The sequence below is a fragment of the Hippopotamus amphibius genome, chromosome 9 (assembly GCF_030028045.1).
Source record: "Hippopotamus amphibius kiboko isolate mHipAmp2 chromosome 9, mHipAmp2.hap2, whole genome shotgun sequence".
Lineage (NCBI taxonomy): Eukaryota > Metazoa > Chordata > Mammalia > Artiodactyla > Hippopotamidae > Hippopotamus > Hippopotamus amphibius.
In genome coordinates this window covers 71,994,278-72,012,661 of record NC_080194.1, presented here as the reverse complement: position 1 = coordinate 72,012,661, position 18,384 = coordinate 71,994,278, and the positions used below count along the sequence as shown (strand labels likewise).

The following is an 18,384-nucleotide window of genomic DNA, read 5'->3' as shown; positions in this document are numbered from 1 at the left end:
TGTGGCTGGCGGAAGTGCACCTCGCTCCCGCCCCCGGCTGAGGGAATCCGCACCCAGGGTGTGGTTGGAACCCTGATTGGGCTGCAGCTGGCGGGCGTGCGGTGAAACCCTCGGCTGGTCACTGACCCTCTCTTGCCTGCTTTTGCCGGACAGCCAATGCAGGAGGCAGAGGGAACTGACACTGACGACCTTGAGACTGTCCTCTTGCTGCCGTCCTAGGGGTAAAGGATGAGCAACACCCATTTTACAGGTAAGAAAAGTGAGCCTCCAGGAGATAGTGTGGCCAGTTATTCACCTCAGATCAGTTGCTGAAAGTGCAGATCAGTGATGAGAAGAGCTAGGTACCTGTTGTGTGAGTTATTTTGCTTATTAAAACATGCTCTTTAGGGACTTCCCTGGTGGCACAGTGGTTAAGAATCCACTTGCCAATGCAGGGGACACGGGTTTGAGCGTTGTTCCGGGAAGATCCCACATGCCGGGCATGGAGCAACTAAGCCCATGTGCCACAACTACTGAACCTGTGTGCCACAACCACTGAAGCCCATGGTCCACAACCAGAGAAACCACCGCAATGAGAAGCCCGAGCACTACAGTGAAGAGTAGCCCCCACTCGCCACAACTAGAGAAAGCTGGCGTGCAGCAATGAAGACCCATCGCAGCCAAAAATAAATAAAAATAAATGTATAAAACAAAAACAAAAACATAATCCTTACCAAAGGGGGACATAACTCTTTTGTAGTGTAGACCTGCATCATGACCTTCCAAAGAAGACAGTATGGGAAGAGGAGGGAAAGAAGAGTCACTGTAGAGTGGAAGAAATGGTGAACACAGTGTCAGCCAGGCGATCAAGGTCAACACCAGACGTCAGAGATCATGATGACAGTGTGTATCCTTGATATGATGTGATGAAAATGGCACTTTGCCTCTGTGATCTTCCTCCCCAAAACCCATAACCCCAGTCTAATCATGAGAAAAACATCAAACTCCTACAGAGGGCGTTCTATGGTCTATCTGACCAGCAACCCTCAAAACTGGATGAGATCCTGGAACAGGAAATAAATGTTAAATAAAAACTAAGGAAATACGGGACTTCCCTGGTGGTCCAGTGGCTAAGGCTCCGTGCTCCCAATGCAGGGCGCCGGGGTTCAACCCCTGGTCAGGGAACTAGGTCCCACATGCCACAACGAAAGCTCGCGCAGGCAGCAGTGAAGATCCCATGCGCCACAACTAAGACCCTGCACGGCCAAATAAATTAAAATAACAGTAATGTGTCAATATTGGTTCATTAATTGTAACAAATTAGTATTGTACCATACTAACGTGATCTGTTAATAGGGGAAACTGAGTGTGGGGTATATGGGAACTCTCTGTACTATCTTCTCAATTCCTCTGTAAATCGAAAACTGTTCTGAAAAATAAAGTCTAGAAAAATTGACAATGACAACATAACAGCTATGGAAAACCATATGCTGGTTCCTCAAAAAAAAACTAAAAATAGAACTATTAAATGATCCAGCAATTCCACTGCTGGTTACATATGCAAAATAATTAAAAGCAGGATCTCAAAGACATATTTGCACAACCATTTCATAGCAGCATTATTCACAGTAGCCAAGAGGTGGAATATCCATCAACGGATGAATGCATAAACAAAAGTGGGATATGTGCAAAGGAATATTATTCAGCCTTTAAAAGGAAGGAAATCCTGTCACATGCTACAGCATGCATGAATCTTGAAGACTTTAAATGAAATAAGCCAGTAGCAAAAAGATGGATACTGCATGATTCCACTTACATGAGCTACCTAAAGTAGTCAAATTAATAGAAATGGAAAGTAGAATGGTGGTTACCAGGGGCTGGGAGGGAGAGGGAAAGGGAGAATTGTTTAATGGGTATAGAGTTTCAGTTTTGCAAGATGAAAAAGTTCTGTTTCACAGCGATGTAAAAATATTTAACACTACTGAACTGTACCCTTAAAAATGGTTAAGATGTAAATTTCATGTTGTGTGTTTTTAACACAATTTTTTTAAAAGATGACTTTTGGTCATAAACTAATAAACTAATAGTACAGAAACTTGGAAATAATAATAATCAGCCAATGTCTGGTGGGAAAAAAAAAATAGAGATTTGGAGTGTGACAACTGGGAATGGAATCTTAGATCTGTCATTTACCAGCTGTGTGATCATCCATCACTTCCCCTCTCGAAAGAGCCCAAATTGCTTCTTTTGTAAAATACATGCAAATACTTACTTTCTGGGTTGTTGTGAGAATTAAATTAAGAGGGAAAAAAATCTATCATGTTTCCCAAGCTTCCCTGATGCTAAGACTCTCTCAGAAGGCTTGTTGAACATCATTGCGGAGTCCCACATCCAAGGTATTAAAACCAAATCACCAAGGAAGGGCTGGGAACCTGCATACTTAACAAGCATCATGTCATCTTGGAAATTTGGGAAAAACTAGAATGATATATTTACTGGCCTAGGAAGAATGGGGCTCAGTGGATGTCAGTGCCCATTCCCCCTGACTCTATGACTCCACCCTTCCAACATCATCCCATCTAGCCGTGGATACCTTTCTAGTCTCTTCTTTTTCCTCCCCATGTGGGTTGTCACTTCATTTATTCACCCAAGAGTTACTGATACTGACCTTGGCTAGGGGTTGGGGGCTGGGGACACAGGTGCCCAAGACATGTCTCTGTTCTAAAGATATGAACACAAATAACTTTAATGAAAGAGCAAATGAGCATATGAAAATATGCTGGACTTCTGTTTCCAGTGACGTGAAAGACTAGATATTCTGAAATCCTCCTACTAAAAAGCATCTCAAAATATTGAAAATATTGAGTATATGTACTTATATATGTCTGAGCTCTCAAGAAAGTCAAGGAACTGCTCTGAGGTGCTCTGAGACAATTGAACACCAATTCCATGGGCTTCCCTGGGATCATCTCCAACCCTGAGTGACCTAGAACTTTTATTTTCAGGGGAGAGAAAGTAGGAGACAAAGTCTGGGCTGCTCACAGGGTTGGCTGTCAGATCAGAGACTACAAAAGGGTAAATTAGTAAAAATCCAGCACTCAAATGTGAATGCTGTGGAAACATCTGTCTCATTCCTCAGTTCTGTGTAGAGGAAAGTCTCTCCTGAAAAATTCTGGCAATAGGCTAGAGTTCAAATAGGTCCAGGGTCCAAATATTCACTTGTTTCATGATCAACAAGAGCAACAACAACAAGGAACTTAATTTAAAATGGACCTGGGTTGGTAATGCCCCAGATGTCTGACAAGAAGATGAAAACCCTGCCTGGAGCTTAGTGCACAGACGAACGAAGCCTCAGAGAATTCACACAGTTAGCAGTCCAACAAATGCAAGCTCAGAATCAAAAGTCACACACTGCAAAAGGAAACAAGGTACTGAGAGCAAGAGTCAATAGATCCTCAAGCACCTCAAATACTGAGACTACTGGACATGGAATATAAAATGAGGTGGTGGGCTTCCTAGGTGGCGCAGTGGTTGAGAACCCGCCTGCCAATGCAGGGGACATGGGTTCGATCCCTGCTCCAGGAAGATCCCACATGCCACGGAGCAAGTAAGCCTGTGTGCCACAAAATAAATAAATAAATAAAATGTCAGATACAGGAGATTGGGGTTGACATATATGCTAATATGTATAAACTAGATAACTAATAAAAAACTTAAAAAAAATAAAATGAGGTGGTTTACTGTGCTTAAATAAATATGCAGAAGGGTGTATTTAAAACATGAGTGAAGAGCAAGAAGATATGATCAAAAATGACCAGGCAGATTTGAAAAAAGCCAAGTAGAACTTCTAGAAATGAAAAATAAAATAATTGAAATGAAAAGTTACTGAAACTTAGTAGGGGTTGAGAAAATGCAATCAAAGGAGCAATGTTGTTCATCCATCATTTTAGCAAACATTGAGAGGAATAACAATGTGCCAGAAGGGGTAAGGATGTAAGAAAAGAACTCCTCAAACTCTGCTGATTGGAATGTGAACTGCTCTGATCTTTTTGGAAAGTAATATGGCAATAGCTACTAAAATTTTTTTTAAAAATAAGATATCAGGGGCTTCCTAGGTGGCGCAGTGGTTAAGAATCCGCCTGCCAATGCAGAGGTCATGGGTTCGATCCCAGCTCCAGGAAGATCCCACATGCCACGGAGCAACTAAGCCCGTGTGCCAAAAAATAAAAAAAAATAAAAAAAAAATAAAAAAAATAAAAAAAGATATCAATTGACTCAATATTTCCACTTTTGAGAATCTATCAAATAAAAATAAAAGCACTTCTCTGAAAGGATATATGAACAAATATGTTTATTACTGTTTTGTTTGTGCTGGCAAAAATTAGAAACATAGAGTATAGTTGAATAAACCATGGTTTGTCCATACCATGGAATTCTATGCAGCTATTTAAGAGAATGAGGTAGATCTACATCTATTCATTCATCCATGATTTATTAAGCAATGAAAAATAAATATCAGAGCAGTGTATACTACAGGAATTCAATAAAGACATAAACATAGGGACTTCCTAGGTGGCGCAGTGGGTGAGAGTCCGCCTGCCAATGCAGGGGACACAGGTCCGTTCCCTGACCCAGGAGGATACCACATGCTGCGGAGCAACTAAGCCTGTGCGCCACATCTGTTGAGCCTGCGCTCTAGAGCCCGTGAGCCACAACTATTGAGCCCATGTTCTGCAACTGCTGAGGCCCACATGCCTGGAGCCCGTGCTCTGCAACAAAAGAGGCCACTGCAATGAGAGGGCCACGCACCACAATGAAGAGTAGCCCCCACTCGTCGCAACTAGAGAAAGCCTGTATGCAGCAACAAAGACCCAACACAACCAATAAAATAAATAAATAAATAAATAAATAATAATTAAAAAAAGACATAAACCTAAACCTCCTTATATAAACTTAAGTCTATTTATGTGAGCATATGCTCAGAAAAGTGTAGAATGATACACAGTGGGTGTTACCATTGGTTATTCAGTAGGAATGGGATAGAAATGGAGAGGGGAAATTATTGATTAAGAAATGTTTTTCTTAATACATCTTTGTATTATGTCACTAGTTTTAGTGAACATGAAAAAGTATAAAAGAGCAAAAGAAAGAAAAAGAAAAGGCAATAGCATAACACAAGCAGAAGGCATTACAAGAAGAAGTTAGCTTTTCAGTTTGGGGGATCTGGAAGGGCTTCATGGAAGTGGTGGCACGTAAGCTGGGTCTTGAAGTGGGGAGAGATTTGTTGAGAGAAGTCTGTGGGGCATTCCTTCCAGCAGGGGGGTCAGGTGTGCTAAGAAAAGGAGGGAAATGAAAGGAAAATGATCATGTGTTGAGCATCTGCACTGAACACAGACTCTTCCAAACAGTTAGACTTACTGTACAAATGAGGGAACTGAGGCTCAGAGAAGTTCAGTGAATGGCTGAAAGGCCACACAGCTGGCAGAACCAAGCTTAAACTTCATGTCTTTCTCACGCCAAAATTCTCTTTCTGTGACTGGAAAGAACTGCTTTGTATCTGTGTGCTATGATCTGAATGTTTGAGTCCCCCCCATAATTCACACTGAAACCTAATCATTCATGTGATGATGTTAGGAGATGGTGCCTTTGGGATTAAGTTATGAGGCTGAAGCCCTTAAGAATGAGATTAGCGCTCTTATAAAAGAGACCCCCAGAGAGCTCTCTAGCCCCTCCCTTCAGCCATATGAGGACACAGTAAGAAGATGGCCGGCTATGAACCAGAAAGCGTTCTTATAAAAGCCTGAATGGACTAAGACACTGGGCAAAGTGTGTACCTTGAACATTATTACTTGCAAATGGGATTGAGCCACGGGAAGGCAGCTGTGATCTCCTGGAAGCAGGCTTCCCTGCCCACTGCATCTGGGTTAGCGAGCCTGCCACAGGCCAGCTCCGCACAGCACATGTGCCCCCTTCCCCTGGCATTGTCTGGCTTCTCCCGTGGGACTGATCAGCTGCATGGGCCACGGTGATCCCATGGGGAGGCTGAGTTCTGAAGGGGGCAGACAGGAGGGACGGGGGCACTGCTGAGAGCACCAGGAAGCCTGGGCCCCATTTCCTGTCCCCCGCCCCAGCTCAGGCTGCCCTGAGACAACCTGTACTCCTGTGCTTTCTCGCCTTTGTTTATGCAGTTCCTTATGCTCAGAATGCCTTTCCCCACCAGCTCCTTATCTCTGGAAAGCTCATGTACAGCTTTTAAGACCCTAGTCAAAAGGCCCTCTTCTTCCTTTTATATCCATTAGCATATTTCATCCTCACCATTCAAAATAGGAATTAGCACCTCCATTTTATGTTTGGGGACCCCAAGGGTCCCAGAGATGAAGTGCCTCTTTCAGAGTCCTTCAGCGTCAGGAGACAAGAGATCAACTGGGGTTCCAGTTCTGGCTCTGCCATGTGTGTGTAACCTTGGTCAAGTCCCTGCTCCTCTCTGGGCCTCAGTTCTCTACCTGTAACATGGTGGGGGTTGGGATATTGTTTGAGATGGTCTCTGTGAAGCTGTCTTGCTTGACACTATGGCAACAAAATTCAAACAGTCCCTTGATGTTGCCTAAAACTGGATCTTGTTTCCCTTTGGCCTGAATCCAAGAGCAAGTACTGCTTCCCTCTGCCCTCCTCCCACTCACCCTACTCTTTGTTCTTCTTCCTGAGACAAAGCTGCCAGCCCCTCTCCTCTCCAGGCTGCTGGGCTTTGGGCCAACCAGCCAAGTGGCAGCTGGGACTCAGATGAAAGGGCCCTCAGAGGGCTGCCTGTGGCTAAGTGCCCAGCCCAGCCCAGCCCAGCCCAGGCCTGGCAGCCCTGGGCCCAGCTGTCACTCAGAGCATCCTGCCACCACTCCCACACAAGGCTTCCTTTGTGAGTTCCACAGTGGGGGAGACCCTTGCCAACCCACAAGGACCCTTTTCCCTTCCCTCTGCTCCATGCCTGTTTGAGAAATATCCAGGTCTTTATAGACTGGTCCAGGACTGAACCAGACTTTGGAGAGTTTTGTTCCATTTCGCCTTCAGAACAAATAGCAGGTAGTGCTATTCCCCTTTAGTGATGGGGGACACAGATACCTGAGGGCCTACTATGTGTCAGTCACAGCATCAGGCACTGGGAGTTGGACAGGAGCATGTATTTCCCCCTTCCTTCCTTCCTTCCTTCCTTCCTTCCTTCCTTCCTTCCTTCCTTCCTTTCTTTCCCAAACACTCTCTAGGGGTGTTTCTTCTTTTTTAAAAAAAGTCATGGGACTTCCCTGGTGGTCCAGTGGTTAGAACTCCACTACAGGGGGCACAGGTTTGATCCCTGGTCAGGGAACTAAGATCCTGCAAGCCACGTGGCACGGCTGAAAAAAATAAAATAAAATAAAATAAAATAAAATTTAAAAATTAAAAAGAAGTCATGTGTGGAGGACAGATTGTCTGGCCTTGACATTAACTGCATGCTCTTGTGTAAAGCCTTTTGCTACCTGTCAAATGGGGTCACTAGGCGAGGTAATCTTCCAGTCCCTTCAGTGCATAGGTGGGAATGGGCAGCCCAGAGTCATCTACATTCCCCCAACAGGCCACACTCCAACTGAAGAGCCTGCTCACCTCGGCCCCAGTAGCAATCCCTGTCACCCGAGTTTATGAGTGCCCTGATATAAACTGTAGTGGACATGTGTGACATTTCCCCCCAGCTTCTATTCTCCTTCTTTCTTTGTACAGAACCGCAGTTTTCCTATGGGGACCACCCCTCCTTTACTCTCCACTGCCATCATCTTGCCACTACATACAACTTGAGGATGAAGCTGACATACGAAGGCAAATAGAATTGAGATATGAGATACCTGTTCCTGGCCATCATTTGAGCTCTGATCAAGCTATGGTGAAAGCCCTACCCCTGGAGTTTCTAGTTAGGTGACCTGGCATTATTCCCTTTCGATGTAAGTCATTTTACATTGGCTATATCTGTCACTTACATTCTAAAGGGGCCCAGCGGGGGTGGGTTCTGTAACTGTATCTCTGCTGGTTGTCCCTCCAGATCCTTTCCACCCTCCTCCCCCGGCTCTCCACCCTGGGAGGCTGATCCTGAATGGCTACAGGCACAGGCTCCCATGCCTCCAGCTTCTGTCTGAGTTTGGCCAACCTGAGGCCTAACAGGAGATCAGAGGGGAAGGGGAGGCTGAGACCAGACTCATTATTCCCTGGCTGTCTCCCTGCCTGGTCCCTGTAAGTGGGCTTTGTCCCTCAGGCACCAGCTCCACACAGCTATTCTCTGTGGTTCTGGTAACCACTGTCTTCTTCACCCTTTCAGGCCCTCACAGTGAGCTGCCCTGAAGGACTGCACTATCCCTTGCTTCTGTCCCCAGTGCCTGCCATGTCTCTGTAGAGTCCCTTCATGAACCTCTCCTCAAACCCCCAGCTTGAGGAGGCACCTGTGTCCTGCGTGCGTGTGTTCTTGATGGTGTGTGTACTGTGCATGCGTGCGTGTGTGTGTGTGTGTGTATGTTTGCTTGCACGCATGTATATATCATCTCTGTGCCAGTTGCTCAACAATTAATCAAGAGCTCGTGGCGGAAGGGAACTGATTTTTACTGAGAGACTCCGGGCAAGGCACTTGATATATACACAGTTACGTTTCATTGTCACAATTCTATAAAGTAAATGTTTTTAGCCCCATTTTATAGAAGATAAAATTGAGGCCCCAACTGGTAAAGGGACTCACTAAAGTCCTACAGCTGAGTAAACAGGGGACCCAAGATTTGAAACCCATCCACATCTGGCTCATAAACCTGTGCCTTTTTGCCACTCTGAGTCCTGCTTTCCAAAATGCCTGGTTCATTCTCATCCTTTAGGGCTCAGCTTAAGTGTCACCTCTCCCAGGAGGCCTTCCCTGACCACTCCACTGGAAGGAAGTCACCACCGACACTCCTTTTTATAACACCTTGTGCTTCTCCTTCACGATGTGTATTTGTTTATTTAATGTCTGTCCCACGCGTTAGATTCTAAGCTCCATGAGGGCAGCCAGTCTCCATATTTGCTTTGTTCACCACTCTCTTCCTAGTGCCTAGCACAGCTGCCTGCTCTATACCAGACCCCAGATAAATATTTGTTACAGGAAAAAAGGGCAAAGAAAAGGAGGAAGCATTAATTAAGTGCCTGCCAATGTCAAGCATTTTGCGTGGTTTATCCCATTTCCTCTTCATAACTATTTTATGAGGCACAGGTTGTTGTCCCATTTTGCTGACCAAAATCAGAGAGGGAATGTGACTTTTCCAACATCATACAGCCTAGAGCCAGGGTTCAAGTGCAGGTCTCCCTGATGTCACAGCTGTGCTTGTCCCTCAGTGCCCCTCTGCCCTTGGCACAGGAGCTCAGTGTGGGGAAGGAGGAGGAGCCACTGATCAGTTGAACTCACATGAATCATTCTTGGACAAACAGAAATTGCAGAGAGCAAATAGTAGCTGCTGTAGCCACTCCCCTGGGACCAACCATTCCTGGACCCTCCCAGCCCAGCCCAGAAGCAATCTTCTTTCCTGTTTGCCCTCAGGCTCTCAGCCCAGTCCTACCTGTTCCTTGCCTTTCTTTGCAGCTCACCAAGTTCCCAAGGGTGGCCCCTGAATGTCAGGTGTGTGGTATGTCCCGGAGCCCTGCATGCAGGCAGTTCACAAGCTGGTGCTAATAAAGACAGGGGAGCCTCCTGCTGCGTCTCCAGGACCGCTTGTCAGTCAGGTGGCACCTGGGAAGATCTTTTTCTTCCTTCCTCCTTTGCTCTCAGACCCTGTCCACTTTCCTCTTTGAAATCATTGCCACCCAAATGGGGGACTTCTGAGACCCTGAGTAAACTTTTTTGTCTCGGCCTGGGTAATGGTTACACAGGTGTGTTTACATTTTGTGAAAATTACTTGGGAGCATTCCTCTGTATTTAAGTTATACTTAAATAAAAAGTTTTTTAAAAAAATCATTGCTACCCACTCTTGCCCCCAGCTCCCCCTACCTGACCAGCTGTGAAAGAGGGATCATCTTCCCAGCTCTTCTCCCTCAATACTCCCCAACACATACCCAGAAACCCTTTCCATCTAAGGGTTTCTGACTGAATCCTGCCCAACAAAGGTAGTATAGGTCAACATAGCTGACATGGGCAGCGCCTCAAGTCCTGGGACTTCCAGAGTCCTTGGGTTCCTGCTCCTGGTGGGCAGCTCCTCCCTCTCTGAGCCATCACTTGGAGCCCCAAAGGCCTCTCTCTGGTCTCCTCTCAGTGAGAGTTTGGATGGCCTCCCATCTCCTCCCCAGACCCTCTTTTTCAGGTCATGCTGGCAGCTGGCAGCTTGCAGGGCCAGTCTTTAGTTGCCCAGGCACCACATGGGGCTAGTTACTGTTTACCCATTGTCACTGAGAAGAGCATGTCCCATGGCCTGTGCTCAGGACCTCTGCCAGCTCATCCTCCTTGGGTTACTGAGGAGGAATTAACTGCATCCCATCCAGCTCCTCATTCACTGGCTGCCCAGCCCTAGTGCGCAGGTCCCAGCAGATTACCCCAGATGGACACCTTCTCACACAGCCCCAAGACACCCTAACCCAAGGAAGGGAGGGGACCTGCCCACTGAGTGGGTGGTGGTAGCAGAACTTCCAGCAGCTGAGCACAGTGAAAGTGTCAGACCAGGCTTCTGGTGGCCAACAACAGAGGCCAAGGCCAGCTCCTTAAACCAAATGGGAATTTCCATGACTATCAGTGTTCCCAGGGGTTGGGTACCAGGAGCTCAGGGGGCCCAGCGGCAGGAGCCTGACTAGGATCCCACTGCAGAACTGACTGGCTTCTTCTGCTGTGGTCACAGGCTATCCCAGGGCAGGTAGAAGAAGAATCCAATCATTTGGGCTTCTGCAGTGGGCGCAGGGACTAGGAATTACTCCCCCGGCAAGACTTTAATGGGAATTTCCCCTAAAAGGAGAGCATGGGGCTATTGGGAAGGGGTACAGTCTAGACATGAGATTGCCAAAAAGAAAAACAAAAACAAAAGCAAAATGACTATCTCTTAGCACAGGGTTGAACTGAAGACTTGGAGTTGACTTGGAGAAGACTTTGAGTTGGGGCAGAGGCAAAGCCACCCCCACTACACACACACACACACATCCACTAACAAAATGTGAGTCATACCTTTTCTGGGGGGTGCCGCACCCCACAGCACGTGGAACTTCCCTGACTAGGGATCAAAACTGCATCCCCTGCCGTGGAAGCGTGGAGTGGTAACCACTGGACCACCAGAGAAGTCCAAATCATACCATTTTAAAGATTAATTTAAACATGTATGTATTTATTGTTTTCATCTAGTATTATGAGGATCTCCCCCATTTATTAAGAGCCCTTCTATATACCATTTGTAATGGCTATATCACAGTGTGTTGTAAGAATGTATTATAAATCTAAGTGTGAGTCAAAAATTATCTGCACCCTGGCTGTAGAATTTATAAAAGTTTTAATGTAACCGGAGTGCAGATAATTTTTGACTCACCCTCATGTTAAGCCACACTTCATTTCTGCCTTCTTTCTTTCTTTTTTCTCCTTTACTGTAACTAGCACTGCAAGGAGCATCCTTTATAGCTAAGACACGGAGCAAGCAGTATGCACCTTTTTTGAGGATCTATTTCTTGTTGCCAAATGACTAGGAAGGCTGTAGTCACCATCCAGGCACACAGGGTATGGCTGCTCCTTAGTGTGTTTTTGCCCCCTGTTCAGAGTCTGACCCCCGCCCACCCCCCTACCCCCAGAGGGCTGCCAGGGCTGCAGGTGAGGCTGAAAATGTGAGCTGTCTTATAGGCAGGGCCTGAGCACCAAGCCAGGCCACTTCCACCACCGCAGTCTCCCTGAGATCCAATGAGCATTTTTTTTCTGGAGTGATCCAAAATTCCAACTAAGGTACTCACCCCACATCCTGCTTCATGTTGTTTTTTCTTTCTCCTCTCTTCTCTTCCTTCTTGCTCTCTCCTCCCTTTTCTCTCCTTCTTTCCTTTCTGTGTCTTCCCTCTAACTCTGGCCTTTTTGCTTTCTTTTCCTCTCTACTCTTTTTCCTTCACCTTTTAGTTTTTCCCCTTTAGTTTTTCAGCCTCATTTCGGTCTCTTTTCTCTTCTCCTCTCCTCTCTGTCCTCCACCTACCAATCCTGTTGTGTGAGGCATAATTTCCCCAGGGAGATAAGGCAGCCTATTCCTTGATGAGGCTTGATTTGAATGAGGGGTGAGTTTGCCTCCCACAAAGGGCAAAGCTAACAGATCACAGAATTGGGAGCTGCTTGGTACACCAGGGTGACTCAGGGCTTCCAGGTTGGGAGACGCACAATCCATCGAGATTTCCTTAGAGGCTTCGTCACCCCAGGGGCCAGCACGCTGTGCCCAATGACTCACCAGGGCAGCTTTGGCATGTTGGCAGCAGGCTGTGGGTAGGGGCATCACAGTGTATGATGCTGCTCCAGGGAAGAAACCCACTCTCTGAGGGCGGATGTTGGGGACCCAGGAACACAGCAGATTCAGGCCCCACGGCCACGTTTCTCATTATGTGTTCTCCCAGCATAATGATCAGGGAGGATTTTATAAAAATTCAGGTTGCTGGGCCCCAGTGCATTCTTATTAAACAAGAAGATCTGGGAATGGGGGTCAGAAACCTTCATGCAAAAGGTGATGCACAGGCTGATAAGTATCTGTTAGATTTTTGAATGCAAACACCCATGTCTCGGCAACCCCAGTCCTCCGTTTTCTGCATGATGATATTTGTTGTGGCATTGTTTGTTATCAAAACTTGGGAACACCCCAAATGTCTATTAGTAGAGAATAGTTAAATAGATTATAATGTCTCCTACTGTGGAATAATATTCAGTCATTTTTTAAAAAATGAGACATTTGGGACTTCTCTGATGGTCCAGCAGTTAAGACTCTGTGCTCCCAATGCAGGTGGCCTGGTTTTGATCCCTGGTCAGGGAACTAGGTCCAGCATGCAACAACAAAAGATCCCACATACCACAGCTAAGACTTAAATGGGGTGGGAGGGGGACTTCCCTGGTGGCACAGTGATTAAGAATCCACCTGCCAATGCAGGGGACACAGGTTCGAGCCCTGGTCTGGGAAGATCCCACATGCTGCAGAGCACCTAAGCCCATGTGCCACAACTACTGAGCCTGTGCTCTAGAGCCTGCGAGCCACAACTACTGAAACCCGCGAACCTAGAGCCTGTGCTCCGCAACAAGAGAAGCCACCGCAATGAGACGCCCATGCACCGAAACGAAGAGTAGCCCCTGCTCACCGCAACTAGAGAAAGCGCTGCGCAGCAATGAAGACCCAACGCAGCCAATAAATAATAATTTAAGTAATTTAAAATATAAAAATTAAAAATTAAAAAATGGGGCATTCACAGACACAGAAAATAGATTAGAGGTTACCAGGGGTTATGGGAGGAGTGGCAAGGGAGCATGGGGAGTTATTGCTTAATGGGTACAGAGTTCTGTTTGGAATGATGAAAACATTTTGGAAATAGTGGCAATGATTGCACAATATTGTGAATGTAATTAATGCCACTAAATTGTACACTTAAAATGGTTAAAATGGCAAGTTTTTTGTTATATATATATATACAGTTTAAAAAATGAATGAGGTAGAATCAGATGCAATAATATGGAAAGATACCCAAGACAGACTGTTAAGTGAAAATGCAAATTGTAGATGAAGATGATAGTAAGAATTATAAAATTCTGTGTGTGCGTGCATGTGTATGCCAGGAAAAGGCAATAAAGAATCATATAACCCTCTTAAAAGCATTTGTCACTGGAGGTAAGATTGGTGGGACACACAGGAGAAGGAAGATTCTTTGTCCTTTCTATGATATCAGAAATAAGTGCTGTGCACTGGTCATAATGACCATCACTCAAAACTTTACAAATAACAAATGCTGGAGAGGATGTGGAGAAAAGGGTACCTTCCTGTACTGTTGGTGGGATTATAAATTGGTACATCCACTATAGCAAACAGTATGGAGGTTCCTCAGAAAACTGAAAATAGAGCTACCATGTGACCCAGCAATCCCACTCCTGGGCATATATCCAGACAAAACTCTAATTCAAAAAGATACATGCACCCCATATTCATAGCAGCACTATTCACAATAGCAAAGACATGGAAACAACCTAAATGTCCATCAACAGAGGAATGGATAAAGACGATGTGGTACATATATACAGTGAAATATTACTCAGCTATAAAAAAAGAATGAAATAATGCCATTTGCAGCAACATGGATGCAGCTACAGATTATCATACTAAGTGAAGTTAGTCAGAAAGAGAAAGACAAATACATATGATATCACTTATATGTGGAATCTAAAATATGACACAAATGAACCTATCGATGATACAGAAACAGATTCACGGACATAGAGAACAGACTTGTAGTTGCCAAGAGGGAGGGAGTCAGAGGAGGGTTGGAGTGGGAGTTTGGGGTTAGCAGATGTGAGCTATTATATGGAATGTATAAACAACAAGGTCCTACTGAATAGCACAGAGAAGTATATTCAGTATCCTATGATAAACCTGTGATAAACCATAATGGAAAAGAATATTTGAAAAAGAAGAATATATGTATATGTATATGTATATATATATATATAACTTCATCACTTTGCTGTATAGCAGAAATTAACACAACATTGTAAATCAACTATACTTCAATTTTAAAAAGTGCTGGGATTATAGGTGATTTTTTATTTTCTTTTTGGTGTTTTTCATATAAAAAATTGAAACACAGCAAAACAAATACCATCCTTGTTCTCAAAGAGCTCAGAATTGAGTGGGGAGACAGGTACAGATCGAGGTAATCATAAGAAAACACTATTTGTGGCAAGGCCTGTAGAAGCACAGTGGAGGGTGTGTCAGGGAAGACTTTCTGGAGGAGGTGACATTTTGACTCTGGTCTTCAAAGACCTCAAGGAATCAGCCAAGTGGAGAAGTGGAGCTAGAACTGCTCTGGTGGAAGGAAAGGCAAACTTGTGAAAGAAGGCATGAGGTTTGGGAAGCGTCTGTAAAGCCCAGGAGCTGAAATGCAGCTTGCCTGCTGGGAGTGGCTGGAGAGTGAAGAGTTTTACCAGCGGAGTAACCGATTTGTGTTTTGGGCAGATCCTCTGGCGAGGTCTTTTCTGGTTTGAGGTTACAGACATTGCTCTCAGGCAAAGGCTGGAAACTAACAAAATGTAAACAAAGACTTTTCCTTTCACCTCGGAATTTCAGCTGAGGCCCCAGAGGCATAAACAATGCCAGAGCTGCTGAACTTAAAGTGAGAGGCTGAGCTACCCGTGCAGAACTCCGGAGAAGGCGAGAGGTCAGGGGTAAAACCCACATTCTCGGCTACCTGCCCGCCACGGAGAGAAAGTCAACATCCCCCAGGAACTGGAGAGAAGACTCTCTTCTGAGAGTTGTCAGCGCATTCACTCTGCCTGTCCTGCAACCCACAACTTACCAGGGAAGGGAAGGAGTTCTCCCCCCTCACCTCGACCCAGGGGAGAGACAGGCGTTGGGTGAACTATTTGGGGAGCCTCGTAAGGGGAGGCTGCGGGGTCTGGAATCTGGTGAGAGCTGGCGAAAGCGGCGGGGGGTCGCAGGCAGGGGGCTGCTCTTCCTTTCCAGCTCTGTTTCTCTTAGGGCACTTGTAGACCCCACAGTAAGGAGCAGAATGAGGCCTTTGGAAACGACCCCCTAGAAGAGGGCTTCCACTTAGGGGAGAGGGGACTCCCACAGAATGAGGCAGGAAGTGAGGAGGGATGCCCAAAGAGGAAGTACCTCCCTTTTTTAGGGGTGATCCAGCTAAATGGTGTGGAAGGTCCCCAAGGAGCCTAACAAAAGTGCCCCTGAGAGAAAATGTCAGCATCTGGAACCTGCCAAGACCAGAGGGCTCTATCGTAGGCAGCCCTTCCTGGCTGTGACTACCCCACCCCCTCCCCCCAGCTCTGGAGAGCCGCAGGCAACACCCGCAGGGGCAGGGTGGGCAGAAAAGCGAGGCGGGAGAGGCTGCCCAGGCCCCTCTCCAGCCACCAGGTGTCCCAGCCAGAGGTGGCTGGAACCGGGGCAGGTTTGCCCTAACACGTGCCTGCGCGTAAACCACCTGACGATCAACGGGAGACTCTCGGAAAGCTAGGGGATCTGCCGAGATCGCAACCGGGACAAGTAAAGCATGAGTCCGCAGAATCGGTTTGAAAGGGCGGTGGCAGGAAAGAAAGAATTCGGCTCCGTGCTTTCCAGCTGCTGAGTCAAACCCCTTTCTTTAACGAACAGCTACGAAACGGGAAGGACGCCTATCTGGTGAATGGGCTCTTAGAACGATGGGAGGACTTTCCTCCCACTCTCTCCCCTATCCGACAGCCCTTTCTAGCAAAACAAGACGGGCAATTACCGCTTGGAAACTCGTGTTTCCGCGGGCGACGTGTCTCATTTCGCGGGCGGGGGCTCAGGGACCCGAGGGCTAGCGCGGGCGGCGGCGGCGCGGGCGGAGCCCAGGTCCTGGTCTGCCCCCCAGCGCCCCCTTCTGGCCGGAGCTGCAGCTGCCGGCCCCCGGCCCCGCGACCCAGCTCTGAGGCTGGAACCCGCCCAGCCCTCCTGGGGTTTTCAGTCTCTGAGGCGGAGGCACCCATTCGCGAATGGAACGGTCGGACAAGAGGTGTACACTTGCCACTGGGATGAGAGCCTGTCCGATAGGGGAGGGGGCTGATCTGGTCGGAAAGGTCAGCCGCGGAGGGTGAGACTGGGCAAAAGGGATGAGGTGGGAAGCGGTGGGGGGAGGGGGGGGTGAAGATTTGGAAAAACTACCGCGGAGTTTGGGCGAGTGGGGCATGCTGAGGAGTTATTCATATTCTTGCTATTTTGTGCCTCTGGGCATTTGCTCAAGCTGGTACCTCTGCCTGGAAAGCATTTCCCACTTTTTCTTTTTTTTTTAATCTTTAATTTTTGTTCTAACTACTTAATGTATTCAAAAATATGAGAGAATGAATATATAAATATCCGTGTACCCATCACTCAACTCAAGAAGTAAGACCTAAGAAATAGAAAGTACCCGTGTACTCCTCTCTTTCACCCTCCTTCTTCCCAGAGATGGCACGTTAAGTGGATGTTTCCATTCCCATGTAAGGTTTTACTTACTGTATGTATCCATAAATAAGATATAGATGCATGAAATCAGGAAAATTGTAATTTATTATATTTAGAATATATGTGATATGTGTATACTTTAATATATTATATGTATTATAGTATAGTATATTTATGAGTACATATATACGAGGGTGAGTCAAAAATTATCGGCACTCTGGCTGTAGAAATTCAGCCAGGTAATTTTTTTTTATTTAAGTGCTTTTATTGAGATACAATTGGCATACAATAAACTGCATATATTTAAAGTGTACAATTTGATTTTTTTTCTTAATATTAATGTATATATGGCAATCCCAATCTCCCAATTCATTCCCCACCCCCCTTCCCCACTTGGTGTCCATATGTTTGTTCTCTACATCAGCCAGATAATTTTTGACTCACTCTCATAGTACATAGCATATGTACTGTGTTATAGAGAATATATGCATATAAAGAGAGAGAGAGAGACATTTTTCTTCTTACCACCATGCATTTAAGATTATTCCCACCTTTCTCTGCCATGCTAACTTCACATAGTTGTTACTCCTTCGAGAAGCTTCGCCAAGCACCTCTCCTCTCTGCTTCCTTGCTCTTGTGATACTTATCCAGCTAGGTTGAAGTGGCCTGCTTAGTTGTCTGTCCTTCTCCCCCAACAGGCTCTCAAGCTTCCTGGGGTCCAGAACTGTTCATCCCAGTCAGGTGTCTCTCCTGCTCAGCCCAGAGCCTGGCCCAGAGGTGGGGCCTGAAGGCAGAGAATAAGGCCAGAAAGGCTTGAGCACCAGGATAAGACTTTGGGCCTCATCTTGGGTGGTGGTTTTTCAGCTGTGCTCTGGGGAGTCTCTTGAGTTCTCTGGAAGTGACCTGAGGGCTAATGAAAAGTGGTCAAAGGATGCAGCTATAGCCCACCTCATCCTATCAGTCAAATCAGTTTCTTCCTAATCTGTCTCATTCATTGGGCTTCAGTGCAAAATTTCACTTAAAAGAAATATCATGGTACATGTTAAAGAATGAAATTAGAACACTTCCTAACACCATACACAAAAATAAACTCAAAATGGATTAAAGAACTAGATGTAAGGCCAGATACTATAAAACTCTTAGAGGAAAACATAGGCAGAACACTGTCTGACATAATTGCAGCAAGATCTTTTTTGACCCACTTCCGAGAGTAATGAAAATAAAAACAAAAATAAACAAATGGGGCCTAATTAAATTTAAAAGTTTTTGCACA

The 18,384-nt window shown here is 45.9% G+C and overlaps 1 protein-coding gene across 7 annotated transcripts in view; it reads left to right on the top strand.

Moving 5' to 3' along the window:
• The window catches only part of THRSP (thyroid hormone responsive), a 35,827-nt gene that overhangs the window by 793 nt on the left and 16,650 nt on the right, over window positions 1-18,384 (top strand). For 4 of the 7 annotated variants that reach the window (XR_009055484.1, XM_057749129.1, XM_057749126.1 and 1 more), the window contains exon 2: window positions 154-250. The gene's annotated coding sequence lies outside the window, so the exon portion shown is untranslated. Of the gene's footprint in view, window positions 1-153; window positions 251-739; window positions 1,841-7,722; window positions 7,941-9,589; window positions 9,808-18,384 lie in introns of those variants that run through there. The other 3 variants (XR_009055483.1, XR_009055485.1, XR_009055482.1) reach the window with 3 other exon arrangements.